Source organism: Struthio camelus, chromosome 1 (assembly GCF_040807025.1).
Source record: "Struthio camelus isolate bStrCam1 chromosome 1, bStrCam1.hap1, whole genome shotgun sequence".
Classification (NCBI taxonomy): domain Eukaryota; kingdom Metazoa; phylum Chordata; class Aves; order Struthioniformes; family Struthionidae; genus Struthio; species Struthio camelus.
The window spans coordinates 66,706,537-66,725,884 of NC_090942.1; the positions used below are offsets into that span (position 1 = coordinate 66,706,537).

At 42.2% G+C, this 19,348-nt stretch overlaps 1 long non-coding RNA gene across 1 annotated transcript; it reads left to right on the plus strand.

Annotated features, from left to right (window-relative positions):
- Positions 1–521: 521 nt before the first annotated feature.
- LOC138067476 (uncharacterized) lies at positions 522–16,715 on the plus strand. Its single transcript, XR_011141477.1, has 3 exons — positions 522–4,168; positions 4,325–4,478; positions 10,314–16,715. It is a non-coding gene; the product is annotated as an uncharacterized lncRNA (long non-coding RNA).
- Positions 16,716–19,348: the final 2,633 nt, after the last annotated feature.

Genomic DNA, 19,348 nt, shown 5'->3' on the forward strand with positions numbered 1-19,348 from the left:
TGGAGGGAAAAAAAAGGAAAGAGAAATCAGAAATATGTGCTAGTGCAAGGTAAAATCCACAGAAGGAAGTACCAATGTTTGCATTATTCCAGAGTCCTTTAGTTGAGATCCAGATTTATCTTTCTAAATTGCCATCTTCAGGCAATCAATTCTCTATGCAAGCTATGAAGTACGGTTTTGTATGCCCAGTACAAGGTTGTTTAGTCATTAATGTTCACAACACAATGTCAAGAAGTGATGATATGATTCTTTATTTGGCAACATTTTGGTCTTCTTCCTCACAAAGCTGGAGTCATACTGGAAAAATCAGTGTGGCACTTGGGTGTGGTCTGTTTCACTGAGTATCCAAATGCTAAATAATTAATCTTCATAATGCTAGTTTAACACAACTCAACTCAGCGCAAATGACTTGCAAAAATCTTTTGAAAGTACATATGAACATGTCTACCTTCTAGATAAACATTGCATTAATAATAATTAACAATCATCGGTGATGTAACATAGTACTCTAAACACGCATCAATGTTTTAGGGCTGTAATAACATTCAGTTGCCTCTGAGGTGCTGCTATGACAGTGCGGATCTGGTGCTGTTCCCTGGGACTGGAGTTCCCATGCTGGCAAGTGGCCACCCACCCAGTACATCCATTTATCTTTTGCTATAGTGTTGCCCAAATGTACCTACAAGTAATTTGTGTGAGTGAATGGTGCTTGTATATACTTAAAAACTCAGGCAATGTGAGGTCATCCAGTGAGGTATTCCCCAGTTGTAAAAGGAGGACATTAATCCAGTTACCACATTGGGTGTTGTTTTGTGCTTTCTAAAATCAGATGTCATACTCCTTTCTACCCTGGAAGTTAGTATTTCCTCTACTACTTTGGAAGCTCTACCATGCTGGCAATGCCAGCACATCATTCATGCTCCATAAGCTTCACTTGAGATTGCCTTATTTCCTCGGCTTGGCAGAGTCTAGTTGCCTCGTTAAAGGCCTTTCAGAGATCTGAGGCCCTAGGTCACAGCTGGATCTCAGTAGGGACCTGGCTCTCTTCTCTGCACACTGACCTGAGGCCAAGGAGCCACTCACTTCTTTTGTGTTTAAACATCTTATATTTAAAATTCTATTGCAAAGAGTTTTCTTTCTTATATTGTGTATATTATTAAAAACAGCCAGCTGATCTGGAGGTTCTTTCCTTCCTATTGCAAGGAAATTACAAGGTCCGATTTCATAGATTCAGTAGCCAGCACAAAGATCTGAGCCCCCTCCTGTCCAGTATGTCGGAGAGAATCCTGCAACCCTGTGCCTGTTTGCCAGCCCTGGGAGCAAAGGTTGACCATGACTCCTTCTCACCCTCATGCCTGTGCTTCTCCTCTTGAGCTGAGTGGCTGATGCAGCCCATCATTTCTCCCTAAAGCTGATGTCAGGGATGTTGTCATGTGAGCCACTAGCTCAGCACCACTTTCCCAGGCCCTGGTGGGACTCAGCCCTGTATAGGGAGGTGGCCCCTCAGAAAGAGATGAGGAGCTGCCTCTTGAGCCTACTGAGAACGGCTGGGCGTTCACAGCCTGATAACCAGAGAAAAGGCACTAGGGAAAAGCTACATCTTTAAAGTAGCCTGTACTGCTTTCTGTGAAAGGCAATTTCACTGCTGGCTCTCCTTTAGTGTCATCTGTGTCCTACTCTATGCCTCTTCACTTGGGCCTTGGCAAGTAGAGGAGAAAAATCAGGAAAGGGGAGTGCTGCACAGCATGGCTAAATGGCAGGGACTAGCAGCGTGCGCACAGTTGGAGTCAGGGGTAACAGGAGCACAGGGGCCTTCAATGGGCCTGACAGGTCCCTGCACGCAAGAAAATGAAGTCTTCCCCCATCATTCCCCATCTTGAAAATAATAACCTTGCTCAGGAGGAAACTCTCTGCTTGTGTTTGCGGGATAGGAGGCACAGTATTACAATCAATCGCACACATTCTTTTATCTCTCTGTAACTGGAATACAATTTACATCCCAAGTGATTAGAATGAAGAAGAGCAAGAAGAAAAGATTAAGAAGACTGAAAAAAAAACCCTCTCTCAAATTCAGATACTTTGAAGGCTAGTTAAAATCAGAGTTCATCCTCTCCACAGCCATCTTTCTGCTCCAGAGTTTGCTGGGAAAAATCCTTTAATAGCAGGAAGGTAACTACTGAGCCATATCACCTTGCCACAGATGCAAAGCAGGAGGTCATAAACTGGCTCACTGATGCCTGTATTAGCAGTTTTATCCCACCACTTATTTCCACTTCATTACTCAGAGAAAAAGGGAGTGGCCATAGCTTCACACACTCTTTTTCTACAATGTGTGCCTATTGATATGCCTGTCTCTTATTGGGCTGGAAAGAGGATAGAACAGAAGGGGTAGGGGAAGGATGAGAGTTTGCTTGAAATGATATGTACAACAGAGTCAATAACATATTATGAATGTCCTTTTTTAAAAAACAAACAAATAAACAAATAGATACCATTTTCTGCCATGAGATGGAGGCCTGTCCAGGTAAGCGAGGAAAGATGAGGTGGTCACCAAATCAACTTACATGGGAAATTTTAAAGGGACCTTTTCTTGTCCACCCCTCTCTCCATCTTCTCAGTGAAGACTGGGAAAGGGAGGAAGTAGTCTGAGGGCTCTGACCTCAGGAGGTCTGGTTTAAATACCTGGCTCTGAACAAAAGTTTCCAGGGGTATATGCACACTGTTTCATCCAAGGATCCTTGTTCTATGATCATTCATACTGAACACAGGCTTGTTCCCTCCCTGGTTCACAGCTGGATTGAGCTAACTTGTTTCCTCCAGAAGAAAGCTAGGGGGCTGCCGGCAGGGCCATTTGCTCCATGTCCCCTCCAGGCAAAAAGAGATTGGACACAGTTCAGGTGAAGCTTGGTTCCCTCTTTCAGCACCCTCTTGGATGATGTGTACTCCCACATGCGCCATACCATATGTCAAGATTCACAAGTGGTTTCAGTATGCTATGAAGACAACCAGTTGGTGGCTGTGGCACCACTCTCTCATCTTCTGCGGCACTGAACTGAAAGCTTATATGCACACAAGGCCAATAGGGGCATCAGTGAACACAGCAGGCCAAGGCCGAGGCAGTGTGCACATAGCCAGCATGCTCCAGAGGCTGCAAGCTGCGAGTGTTTAACAGATTGGGCATCAGCCAATCCACAGCACTGCTTTAGGGGCTGTGGTTCTCCCTTCAATGGAGAGACACAGGCCGCAGTGTAGTGAGGCTCCCCTGACTGTGAACTTGGCTCAGTTCTCCCCCCTAAAAAAAGGTGCAATTGGTCTATGAGTGAGTGCATAAGCCAAAGCCTTGTGAGGAAAGAAAAGCAGGAACAAAGATAGAAGTGGAATTGTTGGGTCAGTTCTGGTCACTCAAAGATTGAAGAGAAAAACACCAACAGGAGAATCTATAAAACCCTAAGCAAATACAAGCAGCATGTCAGAAGATGACTGACTCCTTAGCAAGATCAAGCATTAGATGTTCTGCGGAGCAATCAATAAAGCCAACGCTTCCCCGTGCGATTGTCTTCTGCCTGGTGGCAGACTTGTGAAGGTGAAGCAGGGAGGTGTGCATCTCTTACCCTGCTCAGCACTTATCACTGTCCTCAAAAGGAATACTGAGAGGTCTGTATGAGGGCTCGTGTCTGCATAAGTGCCAGAGACTATTAAAACCTGGACTCCTGACATCATCTTTTCATGTGCCTTTATGCACAATCAGTTGGCAGCTTTGGTACTCTCCTCTGTATTTCACCCTCAGTAGTGGGGGAGGGACTACTGGAGGAGGAGGGATCTTTAGTATTCCTTCCTTTAATTTTGTTCAGAAGGTCTTTTTCGATCTCCGTCACATACCGATTCCCTTTGCCCATAGGTAGAATAGATTATGAATTAGACTTTCCATCCCAGAGGAATTGCTGATATTTTATCACTTTTGAAATAATATTTTGGAAATTTGAAATGTTTTGTTTTAACACTTTTGATTGAAATGAATTGTTCTGATGTTCCCAAATTAGAACATTTGCTTTACTGAACACAGCTGAAACCTTTTATTTGAAGTCAGTTCAAGCGACGAACATACCTCTGCCAATGCTGCGGATCACTGGCCAGCCATTTGCTCTGAGATGAAGCTACAGTGTACTAGGTAGGGGAAATACAGAGTCAGATAAAAGAGCTTAGCCTATGATGGAACATGGAAATAAATCGTTTGAATTCAGACATAACAGAATTTTAGGTGTTCAGGTAGAACATATTTCTGAATAATGAATTATACTCTATTGCCTTTCTATCTGGGAGACAGGGTCCACTGGCATGACAGATGCAAAGGAAGAAGATATTCTCACCCAGAAAGGAGCAGATCTCAGTGTCTAACAGTGCCGTCTCCCCAAGGAAAAGCTTGTTGCAGAAGTTCAGCATGTATTTTGTTCCAAATGGCATCCACAGCAAACTTTAAGGTAGAGATGACAAGTTCATGGTGTGCAAGAGAAAAGAAAAACAGTGCTACAAATTGTACTGATGGAGAGCCTGCTTTTCAGCTTGTGCTGTCAGTTCTGAGGGAGAAAAAGGACTTGCAGATGATTAGCTGACTGTTTCTCCCAGCTCCTTCTCCTTCTCCAGCTACTAATCATGTTGATTCAATGCACCAATGCACTCATGCTGAAGCATTTCCTTCTACTCTGTAATTCCCTCTTTCTCTCTCTCCTTCCACCTGATTTGGTTACTACAGTCCTACATAGCAATTGCACAGATGTATTAATATGTTTATGATGGTGCAAGTATATGTTAGAAAATATTTCGGCTTAGTTAATAAGATAGGCTAGCAGTTTATTTAATATGAAGATTTCTATTAAACTGGTAGCAGTGAGTTCTGTGTTTATTTTCTCTGTACAACAGGATGAAACAGTAGTACTATTTGCTGCATATTAAATACAGACATTTCTACTGAGTGTACATAGAGCATGTACAGTAGAGGCACACCTTAAATTATGTTTAATTACAACATACAGAGACTGAGCTATGCAGGAAGAAAAGGTTGAGGTTACTGGTTGGCTGGATGGCCATTCCATTACATAAAAATACTAAAGAAAGTGACCAAACCTGCCCTCCTCCTCCCGATATCTTAAGATTCTTTTTATGACTTAAGGTAGACTTTGAGATCTAAGAAAGATAGTTCTTGCTAAATAAAATTGCCTCTTTTTATTAGGAAAATGTAAGTCATTCTTTGGAGTAAGGGAGTAAAAAAATGGAATAAAGTGTGTTTACATAAAGAAAGAGATGAAGGCCATGTGACAGCTCTCTAATAGTGACACAGCTGCAGCGTTTTGTATTTTCTGTAACAAGAGTACTAAAAGCGCCTGGCTTTGGTTCCTAACATGTCTGTAACAGCATCAAAGACTTATTATCCCATAAGACATTCAGATTATTTTTCTGTCATTCCAGAAGGAGAAAAAGTAGTTTCCAAAAGCTTCCATAGGCATGTCAATAGCACAAAGTTTATTTTTGAAATTTTTAAAACTAAGCTGAACCAGGGATTTCAGGCTGTGAAGTCCCTCACCTGGCCACAACTCCAGGACATCTAAGTTGCCCAGGATCCTGAGCACCGGTACATGGGAGCTGAGATTTCCAGGCTCTGTGGCTCTAAGGTCTAGCATCTATTAGAGTCTCTTTCCATTTTCATTTCTCCCCTAGCTTAAAAAAAGTGTTATTTTCACAGTAGTAAGCCTGAAATTTCTGAAAGCTTTAACGTGAGTTCCCTGGGAATCCCTAGGCTCCAGGCTCCCTGCTGTGAAGCTCAGAGCTGAATACTGACCAGCACCTGAGCTCCTAGGAGCTCCAGCACCAAAAGAAAGGTGAAAGCAGTACCACAGCTTTAAAAACTGATTTCATAGGTGGAGAAATAAGGCACCTAGCAGTTAGTCCCAGGTCATAGAGAGAGCCTGGGATGGAGCAGAGACTTGACTGTAAACCTATGAAGTAGTTGGGGCACTGTAGGACGCTGATTCCTTTTTCTAAAAAAGATGACTCCCAGCTGTATGTCAAAAATTTCCATACTACGATTATTTGTTATACAATGGCAGTAATATCATATGGCACTGGAAGAAGGTGTTCAGTGCTTCATACCATGTATAATTCTCATGACTGAAACTAATAGAATCACAGAGATTACAAAACAAGTTTCACCATTCCACTAACTTCTCCAAAGTATCAGTTCCACATTATATTAGGATTTTCCCTCCGTCTTTGAAGATCATATGTAAACATCATTTGAAAAATTTGGCAATGTCATAGTGCCGACAAACAGAATAGGCTAGAGTTAGACAAAACATTGTAAATTGAATTTGTGCCACTACCAAGGAAAACTAATTGAAGGTTTGGTACATTCACGCACAGCATCTAGAAAGTTTACTCATGACCATACCTCACAAGGTTTGTTTGGGGGACAGTTCAGAGAGTATGAAGCTAGAAAGAAACAATTATGATAGATACTTCATAACAGAAACTAAAGGACTTTCCAAATCTATTTATGTTTAACATAGACCATATTTAAAAAAAAAAAAAATCTTGTCAAGAAAACTGTGTAAGGATCATTGGTAAAAGCATTGAATGACAGACCCTTCCTGGATAGATTGTAACTAGTTTGTCAGTAAGCCTGGACTATGTCAAATACATTCTCGCAGATAGGAATAAGGGATAACTGGTGACCTGTTTTGCACCAAAACAAAACAAAACAAAAAAACAGAAACAGACTCAGAATTTTCCAGACATATTTTGATGAGAAACTACCTTGTCTCTGCTTTTCTTCCTGAGCTCAGCATGGACAGCAGGGTCTCACTGGACAGCAGAAATGATTTGTGCTTTACCGACAAGACGAAGTGGTCAACAAATTAAAGAGCTCAGCTCCTATAAGGCGTTCTTCAAGCATCACCCAATGAAGTTGAAGCCAATGGGAAGGCTACGTTGGGATGGTCCTGTGAAGGCTGGGAAAGGAAGTGATGGGAAGAGAATAGGAAGTGAGGAGAGAGAGTAGGTTTCTCTGAGGCAATTAGCTAGCATAAATCAATTAATTATAAACTAAATTAAGCAATGAACTGCTATAAAGCAAGTTAATCTGCTGTATTATTGTAAAACGGCATTACTGTATGTTTTTTAGCCTGCACTGTACAGTTATCATAAGAAAAGTGTGCCATCTTGTGGGAAAACACAGAAAATATCAAACCACTCCTTCATATATACATTGCTTAAGGAGTTTCCTCCAGGTTGACATGTTACGCGCAAACTTGTTTTCATCAGTCATTTTCCCTACCTTCCCTGCTTATTCTGTTGTACATTGTGCGAAATGAAGGGCAGGAGCTTCCATGTATAAATGTTTGAGGGAATATTCAGGAGGCCACTATCCAAAGAGAAAGTCCCCAGCCTTAACACTGAAGGACCAAAACCTTCAACAGGCATATTCAACTTTCTCATCCAAAGGCTTATGTAGTCTTTCTAGTTCTCAGTCTGAGAAGATACACTGAATCATGAGATTTACTACTGAAAAACTCCAGAGTGCCAGATTTCTCCCAGTCAGCTGTGGGATTCTACAGCAGGCTATCTCTCACCTGAAAAAATAAACTAGCGTAACCCACCAACTCAAACCATCCTAAGGTGTGATTTTGTTAAGTAAAGAATATCCAAGCTGATCAAAACGGATAGAAATGAAACTTAAAGGAAAAGGAGAAACTCAGAAATACTTGCAGAACAAAACTTGTATCACCAGGGCCTCAGCCTCTGTGATTTTTGGCAAACCAGTGAAGACTTCATATCCAAAAGAATCCAGTGATACTAGTAGTACAAAACAAAAACTGGACAATAACAAGAAACGTCTTGGTCAGAGATCAAATCCTCCACAGCTAATGCTCGAGTTATTTATATAATTTGAAAAAGTGAGGCTTTTTAAGCAGACATTTGAACGTCAGTGTTACTGGACTGCAGTTGCTCAAGAGTCCTGCTGCTAGAAGCATCATGAGGCAGAGAAGAAAAGAGCAATGTGCTTGTGTGGGGAGAGGGCATAAGGGCAGAGAACAGAGGCAGGGAAGGGTCTTTCTCTAGCAAAGATGGGAATAGGTAGTAGAAATTCATGGGGGAAAAGGGCTATCCTTTTCTCTTATCTCTCCCATGCGTCTTACATCTCCCATGCTGCTGGGGTACCACTTTCATCTCTGGCAGAGTCCATCCAGGGCCCTGCTGTCATGGAGCTAGATCAAAGCTACCTGTGTTAGCCTCACTGCTCGAAACTGCCTCAGTAACTCTGCAGACCACCCTTTGACGGGAAGAAGTATCAGATGTATCTCTTTAGCAGACCTACTTTCCCACAGCCCTTTAAGTAGCACAAAATATGAAAAACAATTCTGCTGACTTAAATATGAAAAGGAAAGCACAGGTTAGAACAAAAAGTATAGCCATAAAATGCTATTTGGGGCACATATGCTTTAAATTGAAAAATGACTGACGATGGTAGGCAGTGGAATGAAAAAGGATATTACAAAAAACAAAAAAGATTGTCGGAAGTCTTAATAACCAACAAAAGAAGTCACCATAAAAAATCTTTTTTTTTTTTTTTTTGCAGTTTGGAAAGTTTGAAGACATCTTCCTTTTTTATTAACTCTCCCTTCAGACACAGAAATACTAAAGGTGTCAAAGACAGAATTTTAGGTTTGGTTTGTTATTTTTGCGTTAAGTATGTTATCTACAAAATAAGGAGAATGGCCAGCATTAAAAGAAAGAGTGATTTCATGTGATATGTCTGAAGTGTTTGGCAGAATCTATTTTGAATGATATCAGATCTAGGGAGCAGGCCTCGATTCACACCACTGAACTTTAAGCCCAGGTGCTAGAGTATGGAGCTTAATTGCTCTCTGTTCCCTGGAAGTCAACACAGAGAGAGATGGGCTCCAGAGAGCTCTTCAGTTCTCAGGTACTCCAAACTACTTTTGAAGTTGCTTAGCTCTCCTGATAGACTAAAGCTAGTTAGAGACTCCAGTTAAATGCCTGAAGTTAGGCAGGTTGACTCAGGACTTCACTGTGGCCATGCCAATAACACAGTTTTGGTTTGGAGCAGTAGTGCAGTTTGGATCCTACCTCTGATTCACAATATGCATTCAGTGCACCTGATACACCACTCTGGAGGCCACAAAGGGACATAAGGACACAAACAGAGCGCTGGTCCTTCTGAGAATTTCAATCCACCACATAGTAGGGACGTTTGGTCCAGGAGACCAGACTACATCTAATCCCAAGTTAAACTGCATGTAGGATAGACAGATGGCCCCCAACAACATATTCTTCAGCCTATTGATCTGCCCTGATTGTGTCAAATTGTTTGTTCATGTAGGTATTAGCATGTATTTGCTGTTGCAGCCACTCAACGGAGAGAGTCAGCATGGGCAGAGCTCAAAGTAGACACAGTTATACTGTCTCCAGGCTGACTCACACAGAGATAGCTTAGCAAATATTTTTTGTAGAGTAACAACAGCATCTCCTGTGCACGGGATCGCAAGGAAGAGCGAGGAATGCTCGATATGACACTGTCCCCTCAATTCAGTCAAAATATTTGTCCAATTTGTCCAGTGGTCTGCCTTGGGCCATGGAGGCTTACCCACTGGCTGGCAGGCAGGGAAAGCTGGACCAGGGCTGGCAACAAGTTGACACACAGTTGCAGCCTTTGTACTCAGGGCAGCTGGCAAGGCTCTTGTATTTGCTGGTGTAGGAAAATGTCAGCTTCTAGCAACATCAAAATTATTGGCAAGAGAATGCAGCAAATGGAGCCACAAAGGTAGGATTTGACACTGCTACTGAGTAGAGAGAGAAATAGCAAAGAACCAAAATCACCATGTTGCATGAGGCTTTTTTTGCACAAAAAAGATGCATTAAATAAACATATGCTGATCACATCATACCATTGGTGAGCTTTGCTTGAGAAGGCTCAGGCATTTTGTTTAATTCCTTGGGGCTTCCTTTGATGACAGCATCAACTCCAGTGAAGGAAAGAAGATTGTATGTATTTGAATAAGGGCCTAATTTGGCCAGTAGCAACTTCATATTCCCACTGTTGAATGGCCTCTTTGTCAGTTCAGCATAGATATTTCATTGTATCCTGGGTTTTTTTTTTATGCACAGCCTAACTAGTGTCTTAAAAAATTGCAATAACATTCTTGTATAATTACTACAAATTCCTCCCTGTTGGTTTTGACCTTTCTAAAAATATAACTCATATTTAAGCTTTGATTAAGAATTATTTTTTCTTCCTGTAGGCTCCAACTACACTGGGACCTTGTCATCACTCGCTGACATTACAGCTCCTCACTGATGAGCACTGGCATTGCTGGGGAGCAGACAGAAAGCTATTGGAGGAAGGAGGATATTTACACAATGGGAACCCATCCCTCCTGTTATCATAAGCTGTCATGGGCCAGTAGGCGATGTGCACTGGCTACACCACGTACCTCTTGTTCCTTTTTCTTTCTCCTGGCAATGGACATTCTGCTGGCCCCTTTCCCAGTCCAAGCTAGTCAACTTGAGACAGCTCCAAGCCACAAAATTGGTTCCAGTTTGTGAATCTCCCAGAGCTCGGGATAGAGTTTTATTCTCACATCTAGCTAGAAGGCTGCTTCACATAACAGAATCACTTCTTTCAAAAATCTGAAGTGTAGCTTATGTTGTTAACAGGTCCACGTATGAAATTATTTCAATGATTTTTCTTTGTATTTTCAATCTAGTCTGGCCTTCCCAAAGGGAACTGAAATATAACTCCATGGATATTTGCCTACCCTGACTTTCAGCTGGGCTTAGTGCTTAATTTCCTCAGGAGCCTTTCCTCAGGAAACTCCCAGCTGTGTGATTTCTGAAGGCTCCCTTCAAAGGCAGCTCATCTCGTCTCTCTGCCCTGCCTCTCTAGGAAATCTCCCTTCGGCTGTCCGCAGTGACAAGCTCCACTTGTGCACCCGGTTGCTTTAAAATAAAAATAAAAAAAAAATTACGTGCTGCTTCACATGGGATGTTCCATGTTCCTCACTACCTCTTTCCTTCCATGCACAGCCATGCAATGAGGTGGAGGAGGGAGGATATGTTGGCTTCTCCTAGCCTGCGCTCACACTGCAGGTGGAGCCAATTAAGGTCCCAGACTTTCAGTAAAGGTTTGTTACTCATCACCTTAAGCCAGAATGAGCCTAGGGAGACCACCAGCAGGTAAAGGAAAGAAGCTGTAGTGCAGCTGAAAACCAGTCCCCAAAACCTAGAGGTTTTAGATCAGAATGCCAAAACTGCTGGCATTTATTTTCCCTTTTTTTTTTTTTTTTATTTTTCCAGAAAGAAAATTAGGTGATCTTATTTCAGGTCCTAAAAGTTTTCACAAGCCACAGTACATTTTGTAAGAAAGCTTTTCCCTGCTCTGCGCTGATGATGGATTCAGTTTTCTGAACGTGGATCTAGTTGGTGCTAGGCTGTGTTAGGGATGAATTGCACAGGCAATTTTCTGCCTCTGGCCTTTAAACTGCATAATTTTTAAGAAGTAGCCCACTGTATTTTCTTTGGCTGGAGTCTGCCAGACTATCTTGAGATTTCGGTTTTGCCAGATATTGCTATCTAGATAAATCATATTTTTCACTGGCCTTACCTCCCTCTGTGAGGAAAGCAAGCTCAGGGCCTGTGCATTTCTAAAGACTGAATGCTTTGTAGGATTTGTGCTGAAAATCTGTGCTGGAGTACTTTTTTTTCCTGAGATATGTATGTCATATGGGCACTGTTATAATGTCACATTTCCATACCTAATCTTTGTACTATTTACTGTTATTCTGTGCTATATCCCAGACCTCTTCATAGACCATAGATTATTATATTTCCTTTATGCTCCCCTATCAAGAGAGAAAATCCCTGCCAAATTTCTTGCCTGTTGATAATATATTTTTCCTCTGGCTCCACATTTCTTCCACATGCTGCTTCTTTGAGCCATATTCACCTATGGATGAGCAGAAGAAAAAGAAGCTATATAGCAGTGCTGCTACTATTCCTCTGCAACACCCTAAGAGGATAAAACTAATGGGAGAGCTCTCTCCCACCCCGCACCTTCTCTCATTACCCCAGTGAATGTGGATGCACTCGAGTCACCCCTTTCCTTTTTCCAGAGCCTTTGTTAGAGGCTGAGATTTGGTCAGGAACTGGTGTCGCTGCAGCTGGGGCCTCAGATATGATTGAGTGCTGAGCCTCTTTAAGAGAGCCAACACAGAAAGATACTGGAGGAGCAAATGAGAAGCTACTAGAGGGATTATTCTGTGAAACACATGCTGCAGAACACTGAGAAATGGGGACATATTTTAAAGAGCAGTTAACTGCTCTTTAAAATCAGGCCATTCCCATTACAGCTCCTCATTCATTCCTCTTCCCACGCTTCTTGAGGGTTCAGGTAAGCTTAACTTATAAGAATAAATGCATTCAGCTGTGTCTTTGGTGCCATATTTTCAGCAAAGAGAGAAGAAGTATCATAAAAATCCTCTTGCTAACTAATGAGAAGAGTCAGGTTGACTGAACCAGTCCAGATCAGGAGCTAGGGTAAGGGATGAGTCTGACAAAAAGCTGCAAACAACCCCATATGTAAGCTGGAATTAACTTCAGTGGGAGTCTGGCCTAAGGAAGGGCTTCTGGAGTTAGCCACAACAATTTAAATAAAGCAAGATATCTTGATCAGTTTCCGAGCTTTCAACTAAATTTTAAATGTAACCCAACTTTCTTAGAAAGACTCTCTCTCTACCCTGAAGCCTATTTCTTTGAAGTGGGACTGAGGAAAAAAAACACAGTATGGGCATCCACTGGTCATCCCATGATAGCATGGGATTGTAGTCCTTATCAGCAAATGTCTAAATTGACAGATTTCTCTAGTCATCATTAAACTCTGTACCATGCAATAAGATGAAAAAAATGGGATACCATTCATTTAGGACTGAACTGTATTTCATCAATGAATTGGACAAAGGAATGTAAAACACCCTCAGCAAGTTTATAGATGATACCAGTTTAGAGAGGGTGAGTAATCAATTTGTCAGAGGGAAGGGCTATCACCACAAGGGACATAACAAACTGGAAGGATGGGCCAACAGCATGCTCATGAAGTTCAGCAAAGGCAAAGTTGTCCTTCTGAGGTGGAATAACCCCATTCAGTGGTACAGGCTGGGGACTAACTGGCTAAGGAGCAGCTCTGCAGAAAAGGACCTGCTAGTTCAGGTGCATGACAAACTGAACATGTACCACTGTTCAGTGGTACATTTCTGCAGCAGTGAAGGACAACTACATGCTGAAATGGATTGCAAGAGCACAGCCAGCAAGTGGAGGGAAGTGGTTATTCCCTTCTCAGCACCAGTGGGGACACATCTGGAAGACTGCATCCGCTTTCAGGGCATGCTGGGAAGCATGTCTGCTTCCAAAGAGACAAAGGGAAAAAGGTCTTCCCCCAAAAGTGCTGCACCACTGGAGGAAGTATCCATCCCTGGAGATAAATTTTAAACTTTACTAGACAAGACCCTCAGCAACTTGCTCAAACTTTGAAGCTATCCTTGCTTTGAGCAGGAGGTTAGACTAAACGATGTCCTAAGGCCCCTTGTCCCTTCTGACTGTAATTTTTCTGATTCTAGGAATCTAATGCTACAAAAAGGCTCCAGCACACTATTAATCATTCCTTAAATGCTATTCATGAATTTTACAGCATGATGGTTACACCATCTCAGTGCCTGTTCAAGACTTCAGTACTTGTATGACTTCATGAATTTCTGGAAAATCATTAAAGAAGTGAGATGATGCAGGGATATTTCAAATTTCTATGGGATGAAAGAATAGGCCATGTGACTATAAGAGTAAATACCAGATGAACTTAACCACTTTTTAATTAAACTAATGTGGTCACATTCAAGGGCTTCTTTCCGGCCTGCCTGGCTTCAGCTGTTCTGTGCATTTTTTTAGTCATATATCAAGAAACAGATTATAATTTCCCTATTGCTTAAAGATGTAACTCACTGTTCTTTTCATCAAAAATGAGACAAATGGTGCTAAAATTCATCTTGCTCGTACAGAGATGACATTATATCTGTTCACCCTAACAAAGCCCTAAGCAAGTGTCGTGATCATATAAATTTGCATGAATGTTTACACTAGTGTAGTCCCCCAATTTCAGTTGTAATGCCAACGTGCTGGATGTTCTGCCTAGAGGATCAACGACTTGGGATAGTCGTGAGCTGTGTGACAAATGAGAAGGAATATCTAAACTGTTTACATTACTTTGGGCTGAACTTGCAAAGGTATCTAGATATCTAAACACGCAGAGAACGACCAAAGGGAATTTTGAAAATTCCTCTACTGAATGGGCAGAAGAACCCAAGTTGTTAAGGCCCAAGTGTGCAAAAGGATGCTGACATATAAAGTGGAATCTAGGTGCCTAAGTCCAAAACTTGTGTCCTCAACATCTGCTACCTACGTGAAGAAGCTCCGACACAGTAACTTGGCTAGTAGGTGTTGCGTTACCTACTGCTGGGTAGACTTAGTCACTTCTTTCTGTTGAAAAGACTAATTTTGCATGGAATAACTGCACGGTTATGGGGCTAGAGAAAGACAGCAAACATGACCCCCTAACTGACTGAGAGAGTGAATCCATTGAATCTGCCCTGAATCCACTCAGGAAGAAGCATGAATACATCTTCTGCCTGAAAGAGCGAGTGCTGAAACTTTTTGACCTGTCGGTTACTTTATAAAGCAGTAACTGTCCTATCTACTTTGCCTTAGCAGCAGTGTGAAAGTATAAGCACTCAGCTTGAAGAGACACAGCTCCATTTCCTACCCTCAGGACTATTTCTATTGCCTTTAACAGATTAAAATAATGATGCCCACCCCTTGCTTTTGGCTGGGCAAGCCAAGGTAATGATCTTTTGCCTGTGTGAGAGAAAGGCCACATGCTGTTTGTCTTCCAGTTTCACAGGACAGGCACTGTGCCCGGGGCTTGGCACACATGCCTGGAGTAGCCCAGCTCATACATAATAGATCTGGCTTTTCCCAGAGGCATTGCTCTTTGACATACACGCAATAAATGAGCAGTTCTCAATCTGTGGCTTTATTTATGAAAATATTACCAAAAGTATTTTTATTGGTATCGTACTTAGTTCCTGAGGGAATAGTTGTTTATTTTCTCATGGGTTAGGGTTTTGGAGAAAAGTGCTATTGTTGAAAATGTTCTTAAAAGTCTTTTCAATTCTTCCTGCCTCTGTTCATAACAAAATCAACTGCAGCAGTTAATAAGCCAACACTTGCCTAATGTTAAGGGCTGTTTTTTATCAATACTGTTTAAGTTACAGCCGGGTTAGCAATTCACACCTAACATCAGGTCTCGATTGTCCAAAGCTCTGTAGGCACAGAGAGCCAGAAACACCTACCTCAGAGAACTTAGCCAGGTCCTTTGCATTATTTATAGCTTTACTCATATTGATTTGAGTGGGAACTAGGTGCCTATATATCCTTGTGTAATCTAAGCAGTGCATCTGAAGTGCTGAAAAGAGTGGTAAAAAGTGAGAGGAAGACCCTAAAGTCAAGGCAGAGCCTCAGCCCCTGAGCTGTCGTACCAGATCCTGGTCAGTGGGACCAGACAGGCTCAATCAACAAGGGAAAGAAAGGGTTAAAATCCTCCTCAAACAAAGGAAAGCAGCTCTTCCACCTCAAGAAGGACCTGCCTCGGATGCTTTAATGAAGAAAAGGGAACTTTTATCTTCATTAGAGAGCAAATATAAAGGGAAAGGCACTGGCTTATTAATGAATAGTTTTAACAACAGGGAAAGTTAGGGTGTTTAGTCTTTTTTTTTTATTGTTAGTGAGGTACTATGAAGGAAGGGGTATCAACTTAGTATTAGTGAGCACCTACAAGACAAATTGCTGACAAATGGGCTTTTTCTTTCTTTTTTTCCTTCTGCGTTTTTGGAGGAGGTAGAAGTAGAGCTCACCTATTAAATGTCAGCCTAATCTGTGCCTGGCAGAGAGGTTGCAGGTTCCTGGCCTAGCCTATTACCCTGCTATACCAAGCCTTTCTGTTGCTCTTCTTCCTCAAGAGAAGTGAGAAGGACTGCCCTGTGCATTGCCCCATGCCTGGGGACGGCAGCACACCCCGGAGCCCTGTATGGAGCAGGGCTGCACTGCTGAACGGCCAGGCTGACAGCTCAGAACCTGGCACTAAGAGTTACAGGTTGGGAACAGGGCACTCCCAGGCCAGAGGTCCTTGGAGATGGCAAATGAAATGCTGTATTTCCTGAGAAGCAGAGCAAGCTCAGCTTGCTTGTCCTGCTGCGGTTTAGACCAGTATCTGTAAGCTGCAGCTGTAGGTGTGAGGGATGTGGAAAAGCAGCAGTAAGAGGGAAATGTGAAAAAGAATAATTGTGTGCTAATTTAAATACAAACATGTTGTTTCAGGATTAAATAGATCAGTGAAATGTAACATGGACACTAGGCTGGCTCTCACTGGCCTTCCCAGCTCACCATTCATAACTATCACCCTGCTGCCCCAATGACTGTGTGTTGACCTGCTGGAAAGTAGCTCTGCAGAGAAGGACCTGGGAGTGCTGGTGGACAACAAGTTAAACATGAGGCAGCAGTGTGCCCTTGTGGCCAAGAAGGCCAATGGGATCCTGGGGTGCATTAGGCAGAGTGTTGCCAGCAGGTCGAGGGAGGTGATCCTGCCCCTCTATTCAGCCCTGGTGAGGCCTCACCTGGAGCACTGTGTCCAGTTCTGGGCTCCCCAGTACAAGAGAGACATGGCGCTACTGGAGAGAGTCCAGCGGAGGGCTACCAAGATGATTAGAGGGCTGGAGCATCTCTCCTGTGAAGAAAGACTGCAAGAGCTGGGCCTGTTCAGCCTGGAGAAGAGAAGATTGAGAGGGGATCTCATCAACGTGTACACGTATCTGCAGGGGGAGTGTCAAGAGGATGAGGCCAGCCTCTTCTCCGTGGTGCCCAGCAACAGGACAAGAGGCAATGGGCAGAAACTGAACCACAGGAAGTTCCATCTGAACCTGAGAAAAAACTTCTTTCCTGTGAGGGTGACAGAGCATTGGAACAGGTTGCCCAGAGAGGTAGTGGAGTCTCCTTCGCTGGAGATATTCAAAAGCCGTCTGGATGTGATCCTGGGCAATGTGCTCTAGGTGACCCTGCTTGAGCAGGGAGGTTGGACTAGATGATCTCCAGAGGTCCCTTCCAACCTAAACAATTCTGTGATTCTGTGATTCTGTGTGGAGGGAGGCACCATGCTCTTCTGCTCTCTGCCTCCTCTATGCTACATCCTGTTGTTCCAGTTGCAGTTATCTCAGGTCTGGTCAGGCTGCAGCAATGCATTTCACTTCCTTCCAAGAGCACTGAGAGAGATCTTGAATAGATAAACAGGTTCCCTAAAACATAATGTTTAGGACAAACCCCTTAAAATTAGTCAGTTTATGCTTGCTTAGCACCCTAAGATTTGCTATTTCCTGCATTTACGAGAACTAAGCTCCTTTAGGTTACCTCTGGGCCGCAACACACTGCTTCACATCTTGTGTCCTCCTCACCCTTCTCCCAACAAGACACCTTAGCTTTGCAGCCTTTTTGATGACTGATTTCAACATTGGCAGAGCAGATGTCTTACTGTGATTTAGTACCTGAAAATAGACTATTATTCTGCAATTATTCCTCCCCCCATTTCCCCCCCACCCCGAGTATCATCACATTTTTCCAGTTTATGTCTTTCTCAGCTTCCATTAACACAGAACAATACACTCATAAAAATTCCTGCAGTTTTTTATAACTTTATCAACCAAATATGATGCACACTGTTAAGAACTACCACACTCAGGTTATTCCATAGTGCCTCTGTATCTGTCATAATAAAAGTAGATACAATTACTTTTAGAAGTAGATCACATAAGTCTATTGACTACAAGGCTTGTCCTGTTTAGGAGGCAACTTTGCTTAGGTAAAAGCTTCTGTAATACGTATTATTTGAGAAGCTACATTCTTCTTACATCAAGCATCAGGTACTATTTGTGTATGAAGCCCAGAAGAATTCCCTTCAGGTTGTGAAAATGAGAACATTTTGAGCTATTCAGCTTCATTTACAGTGCTATAGAAAAATCAGATCTTGCAAGAGTGCCTCTGTTTTCTATCTCCCGCAGCAATGCACATATACATGCTTTTCTTTTGTGCCTCTTTGTATGAAGGAGTTACTGGTTCTGTATTCTGAACGGACTGGCTCAGCCAAAATAAACAATCTTGTTAAGTTCTTGCTCAAGTCTTTCCAGTATACTTTTTATTGTTGTTTTTCAGGTACTGGGCTTTCAGAGATTGTTCATTCTGTAACAGTTGGAGCCAGTGATCTCTAGTTAGCTCCCCTTGAATTAAATTAGTTTGAGTTAGACCCAGCAACAGTAAAATACAACAATTTTAATTAACAGTTCTTCAGTTAGAAGAGTGACTGAGTTCACTGTTTTATGAACTTTTGTAACTTCAGCTTAACGGCCAGCATGTGTATCAGCAACACTTGAATGTCAACCCCTATCTGCAAGCAGGTGAGCAAGTCCTAGAATAAAGCCTCTCTCAGCTCAGGTGAGGCTCTGTGTACCGACTGGGGCAAAGGCTGACGTTCAGTGCCAGTTAACATTGCAGAAAGACAAGCTCTCCATAAGAAACCAGTGCAAATAAGCTTATCCAGCCTGTTAACTTCAGCGTAAATATCTGCATCACGCAACCAGGCGCTGATAATGGCCTAGTATATAAATACTAAATGACTAAGTACTTTCATATATGTATATATATTTTAAATATATACGTATGTATAAAATAAATTGCTAAGTACTAAAAGGTAACAACAGAGATTAGGCTTCATTTCTTCCATTCACAGAGCAGAGATGTGATATCTACTTACACAGAAAAGGCTCATGCTGGATTTCCCTATGTCAAAGTCAACAGGTTATTACAGACTTGCACTGGGTGTATGTGTGTATAATTATTTTAAATTAAGGTCTTGTAATGAACTATTATCTCAAGCCTTGTGCTTCCCTCCTTTCCAGTGTTGTTTGAAGAGGACAGGCAAAACATGTAAACATTTTGGTAGCTACTTCAAGGTCTAAGGACAAGAAGGGGCACTGAATATTATTCTCACAGGGCTTACAGATATTGGACTGCATGCAGTAGATACATTCTCTTTTCTCATTCTATTACTTCATTCATTGAAATTAAACTTTAATGAGAATTTGACATCGTTGTCCCTGATCTTCCCTCCTGAAAACATTTACTACAAAGT